This window comes from Dermacentor silvarum, chromosome 1, assembly GCF_013339745.2.
Source record: "Dermacentor silvarum isolate Dsil-2018 chromosome 1, BIME_Dsil_1.4, whole genome shotgun sequence".
NCBI lineage: Eukaryota > Metazoa > Arthropoda > Arachnida > Ixodida > Ixodidae > Dermacentor > Dermacentor silvarum.
This window is the reverse complement of record NC_051154.1, coordinates 124,488,889-124,510,628: the sequence shown is the minus strand read 5'-3', so window position 1 is coordinate 124,510,628 and position 21,740 is coordinate 124,488,889. Positions and strand designations below refer to the sequence as shown.

The following is a 21,740-nucleotide window of genomic DNA, read 5'->3' as shown; positions in this document are numbered from 1 at the left end:
ACCGCGCAGGACGCATGCGCGGCATGCGCGAGTGCCGCCATCTGGCGTTCGCTCCTCTCCCAAGGCCCGGCGGGCCGTAACCCGGAGCAGCCCAAACAGCCCGCACCAAAGCCCGCGATCGGCCGCAGTCGTGTTCGCGCCCGCGGTCGGGCATCGACCGGCCCCTGAGAGTGGTGCGCGCAGCTCTGAACGCCGACCGGGCGTTCCTTTTTTCCCACGCAGTGCCATGAAACGTTCTTACCCCCTGACAGTTCCACATTCGTCTTTTCCTCTCGCATTTCACTTGCAGTAGTTGTGATCCAGTGCGGCTTGCTGCACCAAAGTGCGCGGTGCTCCACTTGTATAACGGTTGTACGTGAAAAACTTCGCGATCGCTTATTAACAAAGTTTTGTCAGGTCTCGTTTCGTTCTCTCTGTGCCCTGCCAGTGGCTTCGTTTTATTGACTGCAACGACACTTCTTTTATATCGTGATGCCACTGACCTAGGGCTCAGTGATCTGTTCAATTTTGCCCGGTGTTGCCAAGCTACGGCGCTTGGTCGACTTGTTCGCGTCCGCTCTGCGCTCCCGGGGGTCTCCGTGGCCCGAGTCGTCATCGAGCGGCCGCGCCTGGCGTGCATCTCGGAACGGGACACTTGATCGAGCGGCTGCCCCTCGGCCGGCACCCGGCTCGATGCGTTGACTCTGGCCAGCGCCGTGATGCCAAACTTTGCCCCTTGGCTGTGCGCGTCGAACTTGTGCTCCTCCAGGACTATAAGTGCGACTGAGGCACTGCAGCAAGCGTCCACGTGCCCTGTGCTCCACCTCAAAAGCTAGTTCTTCAGCCAGTGTACCTCTAAGGTAAGCGGGAATCCGTTCCTTTGAGCCCGGGCTGGTCGCGTGTTAGTCCGGGCTTTGTGGCAGATTCTAGCTGGCTAACGTTGAAGCATAATGTTTAGCGTCGTAGCGTCATGTCCTTGGTATAAAGTTTTTTTTCCTCCTCTTTCGGGGCGTTTGTAGTTTGACTGAAGGAAGGAAGCATGTCGTAGACTTGTGTGCCTGAGGAAACGGAGATTAGAGCTATTTTTTCTCTTAAAATCGTGCTGAGCTTATATCAACGGGAATATCTGGTCGATAACTCTGGCTTCTTAATTATTGTCTATAGCATCACGACACACGCTACACCTTTGCTCAACTTCGCCAAAGGAAGCATCAGTGCGCTTGTACGGTCATTGACATCAAATATTTTTCTCTGGCAACAACACAGATGATCTGTCAACTGTGTTGTTTCTCTCTGTTCTCATTTCAGCTCTTTTCCGCTGACATACAGCGCCGCAGCGTTTTGTCATCTCTTTGTTATTGATCAGTACGCAATGCCGCTGTAAACTCTAGTTTGTATATTCATACAAGGGGATTCACAGCCACATTTCTGAAGGCCTGCATGCTGAAACATAGAATTGCAGTCTTCGTGTAGTGCGGCATTTTAAGCTACTTGTATTGTGGCTCATAGTACATCTAAGCTCAAACCTCGAGTCTATCAATACCCTAAAACTAACAACTCCGTTGGGTCACTTAACGAAAGGGCTCAATAGAGTACGGTTGATAACAAATGGCTTGCACGCCAAACTCTCTCAATGTGTGCCGGCATCCACAAAACTTCTCTTGCGTAAGTCCGCGATTGTCTATCGCAACGGCGACAGTCTCGCTATCACGCCGATCATAATCGTGAGGGACGGGTGATTGACAAGGAAACATTCTTGTGGAAGAGAAACACATGCCGTGGTTTGGCGGCCATGCCAACGCCATTGAAACCAACGCAGTGGCGGCTCAGCGATTCAACTTCGCTCGCAGCTTTGTTGATAAAGATGTGTCCTTATAGCGGAGCTTTCTTGTGTCTGCATCAGTCCTCCGAAATTCAATGGCCCTCGCTTTAGCTGGTAACGACTCAGCCTCCGCGCAGGTTCAGTACGCAAGTCGAAACACTGAGCTAGTGGTACTATAGACGGTACCGCCATGCGCGCTGCCGGCGCACCTGCCCTTTACTGTGCACATTGACTCGCACTTTAGGTCTTGCAGATGAACCTTATAATAAGACGACGCATCGCATTTTTTGGCCACGGAAACAAAATTATGGCCCTACCATGCTTCAGCAACAATGGACATGCAGGCCAGGAAGTGTGCACTTTGGATAGACGGTGCCGTTCACAGCGTCAAGACATTTTCACAAACACGGCCAGGGTCCGGATTCACAAAACTGCTCGCGCATAGGAGCACTTCCTCAGTCCTGGGTCACCCGCCATTTATGATCGACGAGATAAGATAATCGTCGCCGCACTGACGGCGTTACTGGCTGCTAATAGCGCAAGGGCTTTGTGAATCCGGGCCCAGGGCCTGTATTCACAAAGCAATTGGTATGACATAAGGATTCGTAAGAACGGGCGCCAGAAAAATTGCTATAGTGATGATATTATTAGCGAACACGAACGGCCAATGAGAAACAGTTCTTACGAACAACACGATTTGCGACTTCTGCCCGAGATTTGCTACTGTCACGATATTATTGCAGACAATACCAGCGTAATGTTGCTGGAAATGATAGAATGAATATGACACTCTGTGCCATTAAAACTCTTTCCATTGCTATATTAAGTGTTTTTAATCCATTTAGAGATATTTACTGAAAGTGGACATATACCGCCTGAGGTATATGTCCACCTGAGGTATTGCACGAAAGTATCAAAACAGTTTATTGATCCTTGACTCCAGAAGAAAAGAAAATAGGAAGGTTTTATATGTCGCAACCACTTGTAGTTTCGACCAAAGTACTTACGAAGTTCGCTCTCCCCAGTATTCTTAAAATACGGGTACCGCGTCTTGTAAATTGGCACAAGCAATATGGCGCCATATCTCCCTCTCCACATAATTGCAAGAAGTTTAGTGTTCGGCACAGAAATATCGCCCGCGCCATCTGTCGCCTCGCCTCGGTTTCACTGCTGGTCTATTCACACCTGCGACTGAGTTCAATGCCAGAGGCTGTATTCGGTCGCCCCTGTGTCGTTCTTACTGCGAGGCGAACTTTCAGATGCATTCTGCGCATCTTGATGTCCCGGTGAGAATACAAAAATTGTGCATATACACGAAAGATTGTCGAGAAACGCGCAAAGGTATCGTTAAAAATGGAAGGAGCAACTCAGCGTTCTGCGTTGTTGGTTTTCCTTCCCTCTTTGCGCATGTGCTCTTGAAAACCAGGAGGTATTAATGATGATGTATGGTGTTTAATGGGGGAGGTATTAATGAGCGACAGCATTCAAAAATTTTCTCCTTCTTAGCTAGCCACGTTCGCTAATAATATGTTTGCTATCACGCTTAGCGGCTGCCTCTTCTTGCGAACCGCTGTAGCGTACGAACTGCTTTGCGGATTCAGCGCTAGGTGCCTGGACCAAGTCGGAGCAACCGCGCAGCAATGTCCTCTTCAGTTGATATCTGCATGCGCCATTCCTGAGCCGTTCAGGTAAGTACAGGAAAAGGAGAAAAAAGCGCGAGCATTCTGTTTCAGATGGTAGCGGAAAGACGTAAATATTTCGAACGGGCTGGCAGCACGGACCTGTCAACCAGTTCCTGTGGAGGCCGAAAGCCTTTGGTCGATTACCAGAGTCTGACCTTCTTTCACTCGACCATGTGGTTTTTCGTTTTCTGCAGGAACGGGGTTTTAGGGGAAACTTGAGTGAAGGGTTTTAAGATTAACTCGAGTCTAAAATCCAACATAAGCAAGAAAAGAAGTGGCGAAAATGTAACCTTTCGGTGATATTTCAGAAATGATTGTCCTGCTATCACGCAACACTGCAGCACCGGTAATCGGTCACGACGAGTAACGTCTGCTGAAAATACCATAGTGTAGCGCACAAGCACTACCTGTGCCATTTAGATTTTTTTTCTTGCTGTTAAACAACATTTCGCATGTGTATGATCTTGGTGCATCTGTATGGTGCACTTCAATCATGCAACATGGGGTTCTTCTTCTTTCTGAATAGAAAGAAGAAGCTCTGTGGGAGAGCAGGCGTAGTCTGCTGAAGAAGTGGAAAAACCAAAGACAGCTCCGCAGAATCTCTGCTCTAGCGGAGTAGGCGAATCAATACGCTAGCCAAATTGCGACCGAGGGATGGATCCAGTTCTGCAGCTCGCTACAGGACACTCTGAGCACTGCAAAAACTTTGGTTATCCTGAGGAACATGCTTAACCCAGGAAATTCAAAATCGGTGACGAGCAGAACATTACAGAGAATCACGGACGAGTTTTCGGGTAAGGATGAGGAATTAATACAATTCCTTAAAAACAGATACATCGGAGAAGATACTAATACTACCAGGAGTCCAATTAACTACACTGGTGTAAAAAATGAGAGACTCGACGCCCCAATAACCAAGGAAGAGGTCTTTGCGGAAACTCAGACGGCCAAAAGAAATACTATACCCTGGTGCAGACCAAATTACAAACGCAATGATTAGGAACCTCAGTGATAAGGTCATAGGGGCATTGACAAACCATTTTAATGAACACTATTGGCTCAAAGGGGTGATCCCCGATGAATGGAAAGAAGCCAAAATTATAATGATACCGAAACCCGGGAAGAAGCCATCCCTGCAGGCACTGAGTCCCATATCTCTGACGTCGTGCATGGGAAAGCTTTTTGAACGGGTTATTCACACTCGGCTTCAAAACTTCATAGAGGACAAGGGCCTATTCCCAGCCATTATGCTGGGTTTCCGCAGCAGCCTCTCCACTCAGGACGCATTCCTCCTATTACAAGAGGACGTCCTGAGCTCCGTACCCAAAGGAGGAGAACACTTAATACTAGCACTTGATCTAAAAGGAGCGTTCGACAATATCTCACATAGGGTCATCCTATCCGAATTAAACAACATCGGATGTGGTGAACACACCTTGAATTACATAAAGGCTTTCCTAACAGGGAGGAGAGCTACAATAAGCGTAGCACAAGTCACGTCGGAACCTTTTCAGATGCCGAACAAAGGTACCCCTCAAGGAGCCATCATCTCTCCTCTGCTCTTTAATATCGCCATGAGAGGACTCGCGCGGGCCCTGGATGATGTACCGCAGTTGAGATACACCTTATATGCGGATGATATCACTTTATGGGCAACGCGCGGATGCCTGGCTAGCAAGGAGCAGACACTCCAAGAGGCTGCAACAGCAGTTTAAAATTTCGCCAGGGCCAGCGGGCTCAGTTGTGCCCCAGATAAATCCAAAATTATCAGGGTGCATGAAAAAATATACAAAAGTAATGGAGACATAGACATACAAATTGAAGGAGTCAAAATAAAAAAGGTAACCGTTGCAAGAATTCTGGGTTACTGGGTTCAGAGTAACGGAAGAGCAAACCACACAATAAACATGTTAAAATCAGTGACAAAACAAGTTGCCAGAATGATACAAAGAATAACATATCAGAAAAAAGGAATGAAGGAGGCGGATACAATTAGATTAGTACAGGCCCTTGTAATGAGTAAGATAACGTATAGTCTACCTTTCCACACACTAAACAAAAGTGAAGAAGCAAACATCGAGTCTCTAATTAGGAGGGCCTTCAAAGTGACCCTAGAGTTATCGGTAGGCACACCAACCCAAAAATTATTAGACCTCGGAATACATAATACCTACTCCGCGCTAAAGACGGTGGTACTGAACGCACAGAGAAGTCGTCTAAGCCAGACGAGAACGGGGAGACAGATTCTCGCTAGGGTGGGCTTCCCACCGTACCCACAGGACCTGGACGAGGTACTGCATGGTGGAAATCCCGGATCCCGTCCGATGCAAGATCTCGGTCGCTCCCCTGCCTAAGAACATGGACCCAAACCAAAACAAAAAAGCGGAGAGAGGAGAGAGTAAGATGGCTCCGTAAACACCTAAAAAACAAAACAAATGTTTTGTATGTGGACACTTCGAGGTACAACTGGAAACGGACCGTTGCAACAGCAATTGGCAGCGACAAGAGAATGATGACGAGTGCCTCCCTGTACACGTCCTCGATCGCCGAGGCGGAATGCTTTGCCATTGCCCTGGCGATCAAAGAGCAAGAACGGAGGGAGGAACCATACACGACTATCATCTCCGACTCGCAGGATGCGTGCCGTTTCTTTTTGAACGGCCGCCTCCCCATGAAAGTTGAAAATTTCCTAGGCGGGAGATTGACAAACAGATACAGGTTGATCTGGTGTCCGGGACACACAGGCCTGGAGGGAAACGAGAGTGCGGACGCTTTTGCTCGAGGGCTCACGAACCGAGCAGAGCCTCGACCGCACTGTCAATTCCCCCACCAAACATTCCAGAAGGAGTCCCGAATGACCCCTCGCGAAGTTCTTGCTCACCAGCATGGCACGCGACAAAAATACAGCACCTCCCACAAATCATACGCCGGGGAGGACGCCATAGACCTCCGCAGGATTAAAACGCGGTCTTTCCAAACCTACAAAGATTAAACAAAATTGTTCCAACGCTGTATGGGCACACCTGTCCGTGGTGTGGTGGCTCGCCATCGCTATACCACATTTCGTGGGGTTGCCAAAATAGACCACCAAACTTAAATACCTTTTTAGGTAAATTTGAACTATTGAACACTTTGGAGCAATGGGAGGCACAACTCGCCAGCTCTGACCCCGAGGTGCAGCTAGCACTTCTGGGTCACGTAACGCAGGCGGCGGAAACCAATGGAGCCCTGGACTTGGGGCCCCACCCGTCGAGCTCATAACCTTTCACCCCAACCCCTTTTCAATAAAGTTATTCCTCCTCTTCTTTCTGAGGTTTTACGTGCCAAAACCAGTTCTGATTATGAGGCACACCGTAGTGGAGGGCTCCGGATTAATTTTGACCACCTGGGGTTCTTTACCGTGCACTACAACGCAAGTACACGGGCGTTTTCGCATTTCGCCTCCATCGAAATGCGGCCGCCGCGGCCGGGATTCGATCCCGCGATCTCGTGCTCAGCAGCGCAACGCCTTAGCTGACTGAGCCACCGTGACGGATTGCAACGTGGGGTAATTCTTTTGGAAGGCGCATTGAATTAGAGCGCTGGATGGGAGTAGATAGACAGGCATATGCCACCTGAATTACGTGAGGTAAACGGTCATCGCATCTTGGGGAAGAGGGCCTCAGCGATCAAGTTACGAAGTTATCGTTAGGTGCCTACGGCCACCTGCTAAAGGCAAGAAGAGTTTGGCACACGTGACATGAGGTACCGTCATGGTCGTACTAGAATTGATGCGGTATATGTAAGTGAAATTATTATAGTGTGGGCGAGGAAAAACCAGACATTCGTCGGTGCCTGGTGCCCACAACCTATATTTTAACAGGGCCCGCAGGTGGGAGCTGGACAAAGCGCCGCTAGCCTTCGATCTTGCAACCGCCGATCCCACTGCTCGCGCACCGTAAGCGTGCTTGCGTGTCGTCTTTTTCGGGCGGATCACTGTGGCACGTAGTAGCGCGCTACAATAGCACATCAAAAAGTTGGAGAATCGTGCGCTCATTAGATAGCTTTCGGTGCTGGGCAAAATATTCTTACGGATAATTTTGAATATAGTATTCTCGCAACACTTGGCCTCATTCAACCCAGAGAATAGGTTGGCTTTAGAGAGGGATATTGAACAATTTATCACATCTATGTCATCAATCGCGTATTTGAGAAATATTCGCAGTGTGACCAATCTCGCTATGTGACTTCAATAGATTACAAAAAGGCGTTCCATTCAGTAGAAATTCCAGCAGTCACGGAGGAACCGCACGTGCAAGGAGTAGAGGATTCGCACGTGAATATCTTAGGAAATATCTACAGGGATACTACAACTCTCACAACTCTTCGCAAGAAAAGCGGTAAAATGTTGATTAAGAGGGGTGTCAGGAAAGAGGACACAGTGTCTCCAATGCTATTCGCTGCATGCTAAGGAGTGTTCACTACGTCAGACTTAGAATGGTTAGGTCTGAGAATCGACAGGGATTATATCAGAAATCTGCGGTTTGCAGATGGCATTGTACTACTAAGTAAGCCTGGATATAAATTATAGCAAATGATTGAAGAGATGAACTGGCTAAGTCTGAGGGTATAGGCTTGAGGATTAATGTGCCAAAGAAACAAATTGGTAATGTTCAACAGCGAAGCAACAGAGCAAGAGTTCGCAATTGGCAGTCAGGCTCCTGAATACATATGTGAAAGAGGAGGAGGAGGAGGAAAGAAATGGAGAAGGCAGGGATGTTAACCAGAAATGCGTCTCGTTGGCCAGACTACGCTGGGGAAAGGGGAATAAAAAGATGAGATAGAGAGAAGATTGGGGGGTGGGGGGAGGAAAGACGCGGTGAGTTCGCGCACGCCCGCGGGGGCCTCACACCAAGTTAAAGGCGTTCACATGTGAAAGAGAGAGCACATTTATCGGTGCTGGTACTGACAGAGAACCGAGATCTTGTGAAGTAAATTTGCAGGCGAATAAAAACGGGTTGGAGCGCCCATGGAATACCGCGAAGCAGTCATGACCGGCAACTTACTGCATGATATCTTCAGAAATGAAAAGTACACTGTACCAGTACTAGATATATAGGGCTGAAAAAAATGGAGGACGGAAAATAAGCTTGAGAAGCAGCTAAGGATTACGCAACGAGAGATAGAATGAAAAATGAAGTTTAAGAGACAGGAAGGTGACGGTGTGGATTAGAAATCAAGGGGGTGTAGCTGATGTTTTAGTAGAAGTATAGAAGAAAGAAGCGGGGTTAAGCGAATTGTGAAATGCGTATAGAGCAGACAACCGGTGGTCTATAAGAGAAACAAAATGAGTTCCGAGGGATGTTGAGCTGCACTCGGCGGTGGCAGATGATAAGGTGGTGCGGTGAGATTAGGAAATATGCCGGCATAGGATGGAGTCGGCTGATGTAATTAATTTAATTTAAATTCGGACGTTCTATGTGCACAAAACCAAGATATGGTTTATGAGGCGCTCCGTAGTGAGGGACTCCGAATTAATTTTGACCACCTGGGGTTTTTTAACGTGCAGACAATGCACGTTTTTGCATTTCGCCCCTATGGAAATGCGGCCGCCGTGACCGGGATTTGTTCCCGCGACCTAGGACTTAGCAGCGCAACGCCTAGGCAACTACGCCACTACGGCGGGTGAGTCTGCTGACGCAAGTTCAATGCAATTGAAGATCGCTGGCAGAGGCCAACGGCCTGCAGTGGACATTAAATAGGGTGGCCATGATGAAAGCAGTGGCATTAAAGAACCGCAGGTGGTCAAAATGAATCCGGAGCCCTCTCACTTCTGCATCCCTCGTAGACCAGCTGCGCAGTTTCAGGGCGCTAAACCGCAGAATTTGATTATCTTAAGCGGTAGCGTATCGAAATGAGGCGATTCGCTGCTGTCACGTCAGTGCAAGCACGGCTACTATTGCTTTAATGTATACGCGGCTGTTCAAGGTGCAGGGGATAATAAATAAATAAATAAGTAAATAATAAATAAATAAATAAATAAATAAATAAATAAATAAATAAATAAATAAATAAATAAATAAATAAAAACGCACTCGCACAAAGAAAAGTGAGGGTGGTATAGGCCTGAAGTGGGGCGGCCTTGGGTTGAGACAACCGGCACTGCGCGAAACGCAAGGTTCATAAAGCCCACAAAAGCCCCACATTTATTGGAGTGCTTCGTGATTGGCCAATGAATAAAATACAGAAAGACGAATGCGCGCGGCGCCTCGCGAGCCACAGGCGCAAGAGAACCTTTGTGCGAGCGCCCCTTGTACGTATGTTCTTCGTGTCTTTAAACGGACACTAAACAGAAAAATAATTTGTTGCGTTTAATGTGGCGAATTGGGCGTGTTGGTACGTATTTGGAAATAACTTTTACTGGGCCACAGTGGCCCGAACACGAAAACACACTTTGACATGCGTGACGTCACAGTGATGTAACGGCGCTGAGGTTTCGGTGCGAAATCTAAAAAAAAAAAAAGAAAAAAAATTGGTCTTCATTTCTGACTTTTAGCGCGACTATCAGACTATCAGCGCGAAATAATGAAAATACAGTTTTGAAGGAATACCTTATCAGTTTAAACTGACCTAGTGGTTCTCTTTAGCGTCCCTTTCAAGTGATACTGTAATGAGATGTGAATTTTACGGTCCTTTTTTTCGACTGGCACGTCACTTAAAAGCTGCAAACATGGTTTGGTCTGTCCGTTATGTTAGTCTGTGGTGGGCATCACCATTGTCGTCGCGTCGTGTTATCGTTGCCGTTGTGCTGTCGTCGGTGTGCATGCAGCCAGTGTAGTTTTGCACAGAAATGGGAGGCGTATTCACACAGTTGGGGGTTGCTGAGGGGATTCGGGAAGAAAGTGCTGTCACAGCAAATGAGTTGAGAGCTTTAGGAAGCGCTAAAGTCCGCAGGGGTCGAATTCGCAAAGCTTTTAGTTCGTAAGTGATCTTTGTCATTGGCCATCACGACTGCCTGACACCTGCTCTAACGAACAGTTCTAGCGTAACAACATGTTTTTTTAATGAATATAGGTCCAGAGCCCCGTTCACAAAAAATACCTCGGCCCGTATTCACAAACCACTCTTAGTTAGAACTTTACGTAAGCGAAACATTCACCCAATCCTGATGACGGATATATTATTAACGAATTTGACCGGTCAATGGGCAAAGAACACTTATCGAACGAGAAGCTTTCTTAATTCTGAAACAAAGGCCGCATTCGCGAATATTATCATTCGTCAAAACTGCTTATCGTGTGCCTGCAACCTTCACTAACATTATTAACGCAGGCAGCCAGCTAATGACAAATAGTTCTTACAAAGGGAATGCTTTGTGGTTTCCGTCCCAATAGAACGCACCGCATTTTCATCCTCCCCGCCTGCACATGCATGAAGAAGAGATCATGCTAACGCTCAATGTTTACGCCTTTTCTCGGACGAACCAGATAATAGTCGATAGCATGCAGCACTGTATACTGAGGATCGCTGTATGCTAATGCACATAACAACGTCGTGAAACTTTTTTTTTTCTTTTTACATTTCCCTCAGGGGGAACATATTTTTGATTCTTCGGAACCGCGCGGGGAACGATGGGGTGCACCTCTGTGAGCCGCTCCCTCCTCTGACCTCTGCGTCACGGGCATTTGCTGCGAGCGTCACCGGCGAGCTAAGGACGCGCGTGTTCTCATACGGTGGCCGAGTTGTGCCCTGGCAGGCGCAGCCGTGGCAGAGCGGGGATTCGTGGCGCCAACTGTCGAGATTAATGGCCCGCTAATTGGTCCGCCGCGACTCGTGCAGCCAGCACGTGACGTGTTGACGCGGCGAAACGCATTAGCGTCCGGTGGTCCGATGCGATCGACGGCTGGCGAGGGGGATCGCATTTTTAATTACAACGGCCGTCTGCACCGCTCGCGCCTCCGTGCGTGCGCACGTGTTCAAGTGGAGGCAAAGGGGCTCGCATTTTTTTTTTATCTTCGCCCGAACCTCGCAGCAGGGGCTCCTTCGTGCTTTGCTTCTGATTTGTCTCGGCTCAAACTAAACGCTTTGCCACGGAGTCTTGCACTTTTTGCGTCTCTCACAGAGAAGCGCCGTCGGTAGCTCTCTTGTACATGGATTTTGAGGCTTGCACCATGTACGCATAGCCGCGATTGTATGAAAAAAAAAAAAAACATCGTGAATGCTCTTGCTTTACGCAACTCAATCCGTTTCTCACTGTGTCGGCAAAGCTGTCGCAACTCACTGTCATACCTCGTCGTGCCAATATTGCACTTCTGGCATTAGGCGGAGGCCTTGCAATGAGCCGGTCTCAAGGGTGTTACGTACGGGGTCGGGCCCCGTCCGTGAAAGGAATGCGCATCGGTTGGTGGCATAAGACCGACTGAGTTTATTTTCTACAAAGACGCAGGCGAGCGCCGCATATGTTTGAGGGGGCAAATCCTCGGCCCTCGGTCCCTGTCCCTACCCCGAGTTGTCACTCGACTCGGGGTAGGGTCGCTTCTCATTTCTGCCGCGCTGGTGCTTCCTCCAGCTGGGGAGCGGTGGCGCGTCGCTTGTACACAACAAAGAGAAACTGGATTTTCATTTATATACGTACAGTGTTCGATGCGGGGGTCGATAATGGCTAAACTCATGCTGATAAATGACGATGTCATCGTGGTCTTCAAGGCCCTTTCTACATTTACTAATTTCGCTTCTTCGCAAAGCATTGCGCCGGCACATGGCGCGACGAAACCAATTTTTAAATCAGTGAGCGTACGCGCGCATTTATGCTGTGGTTCGAACGGCGAAACGCATCGACATGGGTCACTCGCTGAAATCATCAGTCGGTTCAGTCGAAGCTGCTTCAACGATGACCGGTACTATACGTTTGGAGGAAACCGCATCGGGGAGGAGCCAGCTTAAAGATAACACGAAAAGGGCCGTTTGTATACCCATAGTTAGTGCCAAAGCTTGTTGTGTGCATTGGAGACAACACACTTCTGACTATGACGCACGTTATATATTCGCCGGTCAGCCTGCAAGTTATAGCTGTCTCGAGTAAGAGACTTCCGCGACCTGTGATCTGGGGCAGAATTCACAAAGCTTCTCGTTCGTAAGCGCTCTTTGCCATTTGCCTGCCGCATGGAAATGCCCTGTATAATATCAGTGGACAGGCAGCTGTCACTGTTGAAAAGTAGCACGTAAACTTCAACCGCATATTGAATATTATAAGTAAAATAATTAATGTCGCAACAGTTTGTATAAACAGCAAGTATGCAGCGTGAGGCAGCGCCCTAGCTAACTTAAAAAAAAAGAAAAAAAAAAAAAACGGCGCGGGCCCTGGCGTAGAACTCGAGCTCGCTTTCCTGCCTGGCCCCTTTTTTTTTTTTTTTTTTTTTCTCTATAGTTACGAACCCTTAATTTGCGAACGCTGCGGCCTGTGGCGACTCATTCGGTGGGGGAATTCAGCGTTTCGTATAGGCCACATTTCGGGGTCAGTGCGGGGCCTTGTTCACAAAGGGCTACTTTCATAAGCACCGTTTGGCCGGTTGATAATAAATTGTTCGCTGTCACAACTGGTCGGCTCCTGTTCCTGGGAACCGCTCTGGCGTACGAACTTTGTCATTTCGTCCCCTGCACATGTGTTCCCAAAAGAAGTTCACTCGCTAAAGCGTAGTCAATCGCGACAGTAAGATATTAACGAACGCGGCCGACACATGGTCAAAAGAGACCCGTGAACTCGGCCCCCGTGGCGCTTCCATGTGAAAGCAAAGTGGCGGACGATGCAAGATGTTGCTGTCGCTCACCTTAATTTGTTACAGCAAACGGTCGCCACCGCAAAGTGAATTGTGTCACCAACAGTATACCGTGTGCTTGATGTTAGTCAGTTGGAACAGATCTTTCCTTTTTTTTTTTTTTTTTTGAAATCGCATGCAGCATAAAGCCGAAATCGGCCTATGTCAAGGTGGATTGCTTAACTGCACGACAAAACATAATGTCCATGCAGGTAAGCAATTACGATGACTACCTAATAAACGTTTTAATTATTCGCTCTATAGGCACATGTTGCAATCGCGAGATTGGAACCGAGTAGCCGCGAAGCCATGTCTGCTTAGCAGAAATTCAAAGACTAGCCCCACTTTCGAGATATCTCAAAATGTACTACGAAATACACTGACGTTCCATTTAAAAGTAAGCCTTTCTCTAACAATTCGAGACGATGTTAACTGGAACGCTAATTCATTTTTAGCAGATTTTGTGGACGAATATCTTAAAGGCGGTGGGCTATTTTTAATATTTATGTTAAGCAGACATGACTTCGCTATACTTTGGAGCTTCAATTTCGCAATTGCAATATCTGCCCTGAAGTGAATAAATAAAAACTATTTAATCTACTGACCTCGCGAGTTAATCGTTTTAATTAGCTACCTGGCCATTGCGATTTCGCATGCAGGTAATTTACGCCTCTCTAAAGAATCAGCCTGGAAAGCGAGGAAATCACTATTCGCCACAGGTGATCTATTTTAAAGTTTGTTTCGAACTATAAGAAAAAAAAAGAAAAAGAAAAGCCGGTGGTATATATGAGCAGCAGATACAAATTTAATTGCCGCTCGTGCCCAATTAGCCAGTGCGAGCTTCTCTTCTTTTTCCTTTTTCTTTTTTCTACCAGTCTCACTCGTGAGCTACTTTCAAGATGAAGCCATCTGTTCAATTGGAGACGCTTTTTTTTTTCCTTCGCTCTGGTCGAAGTCTTCGAGAACGACGGAGACAGCATGGCTTAGTAAACTATTTGCTGGTTCGCGTGCCAGTATACCTTTTCTTTATCTCGCGGAGGCCTTTTTTCTCTTTTCTTTTTTTCCTAAAACAAGTCGTCTCCTGATTATCGTGTTCTCGTCGTCGGTATAGGGTGGATGGCGCGAGGGAAGTAGGTAGTGAGGGAAAGGGGGGGCGGACGCTTTGGCTCGCAGTGGGCGCCCGCTGCGCTACGGGAGTTAACAAAGTTAACTAATTACGGAATTTTGAAGCGCTCACTCCGGCGTGTGAATGCTAGCAATGCCAGTGTTAACCATGTTCGCCGAAAGAAGCGAGCGCGCCAAGAGAGAAGCGCGCGGCACAAGATTAAAGTGATCTCTTGTGAAATTAATTGGGCTGTCAAGCCTGGCTGACACCGCCTATGTACCACCGCTGGCGCATCCGCAACTACAGCCTCGGGAAGAACATCTTCCTCTCGGCTCTTCGGGCGCGGAGGCGTACACGCAGTGCTCAAAATTCAGTGTTAAACGTTTTTTCTCCCCCCCCCCCCCTCCCCCTCCGGGCGGCTGCTGGCGGCGGTTTTCTTTGTCTTTGGCGCGGGCCCGCTGTTCTTCGAGGCGCGGCTTCTCCTCCCCGGAGGCCTGTCGCGGACAGGCTCTGTTCTCCTCCAAAGGACGGCGCCTCCCACCTCCTCTCCCATCGCGCGCGAACGTCGTCGTCGGAGCCCCCGGGTCTTTTGCGCCGCGGCGCCTGCTCCTGAAGGGTCCCGGAGAACGCACGCGCCCTTTGCTTGACTGATAGGCGCGCCATTTACGCGCACTTCCACATTTTTCGACGGGCGCGCTGAAAAAAAAAGAAGAAAGAAAAACCCCGAGAGGAGTGAGGGAGCCGAAGCTCGTTTGCGCCGCTCTTCCATCCATCCGAGCCCGCGGCTCTCCACTCTCTTGGAGTTCGCTGCTTCGCCCCGCGGCTGTCTGTGCGGGCTAGCGGGACGCGAGAGAGCGCGTTGGCACGCGCCGCTAGACCGCGTTTGCGCCCGTCTCTGGTCGCGCCTCGGACTCGGGTCGAACCTTTTGGACCATCTCCGGTGGTCGGAGGGAACCCAGTTTTGTGAAAAAAAAAAAAAGAAAGGAAACCGCCAGTGAGACCACGGCCCCTTTTATTTACTTTGTTCGACTATATCCCTCTATTATAGCGGCCATGTCCCATCTCTCCCTTCTTTCGGTTATTTCTTTCTCCACGACCACGGGGCAGCTCAAACGTCCATCGAAAGATGAGACAGTTACGATGCCCGCGGTCCTATCTTTTTTTTTTCCCTGTTCCTCAATATAAACAATAAACTACTACAACTACTATTATATTTCGGCACTTGCGAAATATTTATTTTCAAAGGCTACCGAATTCAGTGCCCTTGCGCTTGAAAGGTGCCTCACCAGGCCCCTTTGGAAAGTTTGGCTGTACACTAGTAGTTGTAAAGCGCCGTCCAGGGAGCATTCTACTGCAAGAATTTTCTGAGTCAGTAGTAGCCGAGACAGCAGCGAATGAAATATACGGAGATCGTGGGGCGAGGAGGTGAGGTATATACCTTTTCCGCAGCAGATGCTCTCTCCCATTGCGACAGCCGTGTCCCGCCTCCTCCCACATTGGAGCCGACTGTGGATACCTTTTACCTAGTCGTGTATATATGCAAACAGTTTACCCTCTCTGCTATCCCCTCTCCCTGTTCTTTAACTAACTCCCTTCACCCCTCAACTGCTGACCGCTGTTCAGGTGTCAGCAGACTGCGCTAGACAGTCATTGCGGTCTGCACTAATTTTCTTCCTTTCATTTTATTTTATTTATCTATTCGTTTATTTAAATAAACAACAAAATACCTCCTAGTACTACGCACCCCCTTTTTTTATAGTGATCGCCGCCCCCGCGACACACACACACACACCTCTCATTTTCTCTATCTAGTTTGTTCTTTTTCGTTTTTTTTTTTTTAATTGATGTGCGACGCATTAGGCGGTTTTGCACGCTCTGTGTTGCACTGCACTGCAATGCCCGAGTTATTCGCGCTGCTACCGGCTATTTGTTATACGGTGCCTGAATGCACGCCGCTATTTGTGTGCTGCAGGCGCCATGCGTGTGACACGGAAGCGCCTCACGTGTGAAGTATTCTCGCTAGCGGGCCGAGTGCCTCCTTCGAGAAGAATGGTTTTTGTTTGAATGATTTTTCAGGTTTATTGTTTGAATTTTCAGCTGTTTTCGCGGCGTACATCGGTGCCATATAATTTGCAATCACGATCGTCACCGCGTGATCTATAAGCGCCGCGCCTCTCTGCTTGCCCTGCCCCAAAGCTGATGAGGGGCCCGTTAAGTTGGATTCACATGACGGACCGGATTGATGATTCTCTCCGTGAACCAACGTGGCGGGGCTCATTGCCATTGAATCGCCCTGCAGCCAAAAATGCCGTACGCAAAGCTTGTCTAAAATTCCCAGTTGTTACCCGGTACAGGGTTTTGAGTCCATTCACACCAGTTTCATGTGTCATACGTTGACATATTGCGACTAGTGCACTAAGAATGTGTTGTTGCTGCGGATGAGCTCGTAGACGTATGCTTATACAGTTGACTGCAGACAGAGCAGGTATAGTTGAGGTACGGTCAATAGTCAAATTTCTTCCGGTTACCTGGCATGCGATGCCATTGGTGCGTTCTTATAACCACGAAGGTCACAGAGTGCCTGTCCTGTTGACTGCAGCGGGAAGCAACTGATAGCAACCGCCCTCTAATTATCTGTCGTGTGCAAGGTGCGTCTGTTCGCTATGGATCGATGGATTAAGGTCGCTTGGATTGCAAGCGTTTGAAAGCGCTCTTTTATATACACGTATGCGGCCACGAAATCTCCTCAGAAAATTAGGACATCAAATGTGCAAGCAACAACGCTGAAATGCTAAAACTCTAGGTGCACAGTTTGTTGCCGTGGCCTTCGAAATTACACTTCGTATACATATAGCGCACGGTGACTCCATGACTACGCCCGCGTTAAATATGGCCTATAGAACGGGCTGCGTTTACACGAATGCAATATGCTCGGCGTTAGGTTGGCTCGATGCCCATTTGTCTGAGCTAGTTTTTCCGCTTCGTAGGGTTCACTCCCGGCAGTGCAAACGTGCTATTTGCTTGAATGGGTGGGCTCTATACGACACGTGTAATATGCCCGTGTTGTTCGTCCATTCAAGTGTAGCTGTGCATGCGCTTCCTTGATTTTTAATTTTCTTATATTTCGCCGATACGTTATTTTCCTTTATTTTCATGTTCTAAGAAAGCCTGCAAATGGTGGCGTTTTTCTTCACTCATACACCAAGTGGCAATCTGGCGCAACGTTCATGAAAGGTGGTGATGGATTGAAACAGAGTAAAGGCACTCCTTCTGCTATTTTAATAGATAATAATCGAATCCACAAGGGAACTGCTTTTCGCGAATTGATGATGTAGTTGGCGTTTCGCGCCTGTCTTGATGTCGTATTTGTTCCTTGTCCTCGTCTGTGCTGCACCGTTGAATTCCTGAAATGTAAGTCAACAACTATAGCTCAAACCAAGACTCTGCTAGAGGAAACTGGTAACACGTGCGTGTTGTGTGCGGCCAACACTTTGAAGACCAATCGCGATGATGCGTTAACACACGTTATCAGAGTGAACGTCTGAGCGAAAGGCACGTTATTTCGCTCAGCCTTGTGTTAGCACACAAGACAGAGCGAAAGAAGCGGCTGGGTGTGTTCTTATCATTTAGATAATTGAAAGAAAGTAACGTTTCTGCGCGTGTTCACCGTGAAATAAAAGAAGAGCGAAAACGAAGTGATATCAGCGCTGCAACCTGACGAAGCCTCGATTTCGTACGGAACTTCAACTGGCGGCCAACGTTTTGGCTAGAATAAACAATTGTACGCTTTATTATTTTATTTTACCCTGTCTGACCCACTGCTGCCTGTATACTCCGCAGAAAGTGATCACGCGCATTTTGGCGGACGCTTGAGAACCTCCCGCTCTCTCTTTGCTGAGCAACACGCACGCCCCTCCAACCGTCGCTATCCTTCATCGCGCCCCCGGCGAACGCCACCGTCAGGACGTGTTCCTCCTTTTCTATCCCGTTGGTGGGCGTTTTTTAGCCGTCACCCCTCTCTCTGCCTCCTTCCTAGAGGCTGGACTGATATTTCTCCTCTCCCCATTTCGTCCCACATCCCATCGTATCTTGCCACGTTCTCCGCCTTCTTTTCCGCGTCGCTTGACCGAGAGAGTGTTCATATATATAGGCCCAGTTTTGGGGAGAGATTTATAGCGCGTTTCGCTGCCGCCGCCAGCGACGCCCTATAGTGGAGGGGAAGGAGGCGAAGTGAACAAGCTATTTGCTTATACTTGGCCGCGGCCAGACAACTCGGCGACACCACACGGCGTGTGGCGCTCAAATGGGCGCCATCCGGCTGCCTGGCCAAGAGGAGGAACACATGGGCGTCGCCGAGTTGCAGTGCTCCCTATATAGGCAGCCAACGCTGAAACTACGCGTGCCAACAGCGGCGTCATAACACACAGCCCAGGGGGCGGAGACAACAGTTTTTGGTACGACGGGCTTCGATTTCGCGTCAGCAAATTCACCGATCATCTTGAGGCACATGTGTCCAACATCTGACCTGACTGGGCACCGGCGTGCGAACACGCAGGAACGAATGCGCTCCTCGTAACTCGCATGGCTACAAGCAGAACTTGACCGGACGTGCCGGCATTATCAGGCGTTGATACAGGCGCGCGTCTGGGATCGCACGAGATTTCGTACCACTTAAAAAATTATGGGGTTTTACGTGCCGGAACCACGATCTGATTATGAGGCACGCCGTAGTGGGGGGCTCCGGAATAATTTTGACCACCTGGGCTTCTTTAACGTGCACCTAAATCTAAGTACGCGGGTGCTTTCGCATTTCGCCCCATCGAAATGCGGCCGCCGTGGCCGGTATTCGATCCCGCGACCTCGTGCTTAGCAGCCCAACACCATAGCCACTAAGCAACCACTGGCGGGTGTACCACTTTCGTGGCGTCCTTTTCTGACCGCGTCAGCATATTTTAGTAGGACACTCAAATGTCGTAGCGCCTCCTGGCCAACGCTGGTTCCTTTTAGGGAGGCGACGCACTTGACCAGGTGGCGCCAACTTCCGTGACGTTCTTATAGTGCCGTGTAGTGCAAAAACTGCAAAAGAAAAAAGAAACTGGCCGACTGAGAAAGACGGAGAGGAAACTACTTGCGTGTGGCGCACGGAATCGTGAGCTCTTCCTTGTCTGTTATTTTCTACGTCTGTTTACGCATTGGCTGACGGCCTTCGGTAATATGATGCACGGCAATACCATTGTTGGGCGCCTGGTATTACGAATTGTGCTAGCGTAATGAACTACTTTGTCAATACTGGCTCAATTTCTGCGAGACAGTTTTCGAATTAATCGTGCTTACGCCCTTGCGGCAGTAAATGTCAGGATAACACCATGCATTTGGGCGCGTTTAGTAGGACTGGAAACACGGTAGATGTAGGGTTCTACATTTGAACAGAAAATTACGCACTTTTGATCTCACTTTCGCCACAAAACACTGGTTGTAACAAACGTTTTGGAAGCACAGTCATTGCGGAACATTTTTGGGAATGCGTTAATAGTGTGTCCAAATACCGCCATCATCATCTTTCCTGGAACCAATTTTATGACTTACCTAAATCCACTGAAGCGGCAGTGGTACTGCGCGAATACCTTGCCTCAGGTTTCTGTTGTCTTCGTTTTGCTTTGTTTTCTTATTTTTTTTTCTCTCTTTCTCTTTTATTTTCTAGCATTGCTCGCTCGGGAGCCACGGGAAAACGAACGTGGCACGAAAATAGTAAGCAGAGGAGTGCAAATTGTATACAGTGAACATCTCAATTAAATATGGTGCATAGAAACACATATTATGCGATTCGTTTGTTCCATGCGTATTACCTCCTCAATTTTCGATTAATGTGGTCCCCTCTGTGACGGGATGCTTCCTGCGTCAACTCGGAACATTGGACGCCGGCCACTGGCCTGTTTCCTTGCGCGGTGAATGCAGCGCGTTTGGAAGTGCACTGACGATAAAGAAAATGAAATTTGGAGAGAGAGAGAGAGAGAAAAAAGGGGGATAAATTTATTTACAGAGAGGCAGAGAGGTTGGCCTGAGCTGTATTTTACTCTGGCCTGCTACTTTATACTGTGGAAAGGGGACGGAGAGGAAAAGGGCTGATGGTGATGATCAATGGTGATGATGAAGATATGAGGAGGAGGTGCCTTTATACAAGTTCACAACGTTGTGGCATCTCTAAAGCCCTTCGTCTAGCCCAGAGGCTGGTAGATAGGCTATACGGCACTTGTTATCAGGGCTGCGCTGTTTGCATTAGGCCAAGGACCTAAAATAAACTCGTCTGATAGTGAGGGGGAAGCTCAATTTCTTCTTTTCGATAGGAGGAAAATTGAGGTTCCCTCTCACTGTCTTAGAGCTGAACTGTATACGCAACGACGTGAGCTGGTCTGATGTTTCGAAAATGGTTTGCATTTTTAATGCGAGACACTAAACTGAACAGAACTGAGTCTATTGCTTGGAGGCGATTACAAACAGAAACCTATGTGAGTCCCGTGCAGTTAAAGACTTTCTACCCCGAGATATACGCCAGCGATATATGCAAGCTATGTCAAGTCTGCTAGAGCCACCCTTCAACACATGTTGTGGGGATGTAAAATATATCAAGAAAAAAATGGCAGTCTCCCCGGAAAATCTACGGGCGCGGTGGTCGGCCACGCTACTCAGCTCAGAACTCCTAGACCAACTTTGGGCCGTCCAGCGAGCCATGGATGCCGTGCGGGAGCGACAGCTCCCAGTGGCCATCTAGGCGGCCCCAGGACCGGGCCTCCCAATCGCCGGATTTCAAATAAAGTAACGTCACTCACTTAATGCGAGAGCATTACTTGGGTCACAGTGTGACTCCGCCGTCATCAGAAAGCCGTGGCAGAAACCCGCCACACAAATTACGTCATCTTCATCTAACTAAAAAAAAAAAAAAACACATTGGCCACGGTGAGCATTCGTTCCTCTGCCCCACCGCCACTGCTGCCGCTCCGTAGCAACCAGACAACGTGAGAAGGGGTGTCATCGAGAAAGAACACTCAGCACAATGTGCGTGTAACACTACTTTAATGAGAACTCCGCAAATAAAACTCAGCTGAGAGATCGCGATATGGCCGGTTTGTCGTCTTGCGTTGTTGCGACCTCATAAGCAGCTACATTACACCCGGAAACGTAACGCAGCGGCACTAAACTCAGCAGCTTTCACCGCTACACTAAATTCAGCGACGGAACTCAGCAACACACCCACGACAAGTAATGCTCTCGCACTTACGCATCATAAGAATGGCTTAGGTGCCCCCATAGTTTTCTTTCTTGTAATTTTGTAATAATCCCGCTGCTCCCACGTCAACATA

At 48.4% G+C, this 21,740-nt stretch overlaps 1 protein-coding gene across 5 annotated transcripts in view; it reads left to right on the top strand.

Annotated features, from left to right (window-relative positions):
- Window positions 1-21,740, top strand: part of LOC119435993 (protein CBFA2T3) — a 122,107-nt gene that overhangs the window by 7,914 nt on the left and 92,453 nt on the right. Inside the window, exon 1 of one of the 5 annotated variants that reach the window (XM_049673148.1) lies at window positions 219-839. The exons of the other annotated variants lie outside the window; for them this stretch is intronic. The gene's annotated coding sequence lies outside the window, so the exon portion shown is untranslated. Of the gene's footprint in view, window positions 1-218; window positions 840-21,740 lie in introns of those variants that run through there. 5 annotated transcript variants of the gene reach the window in all.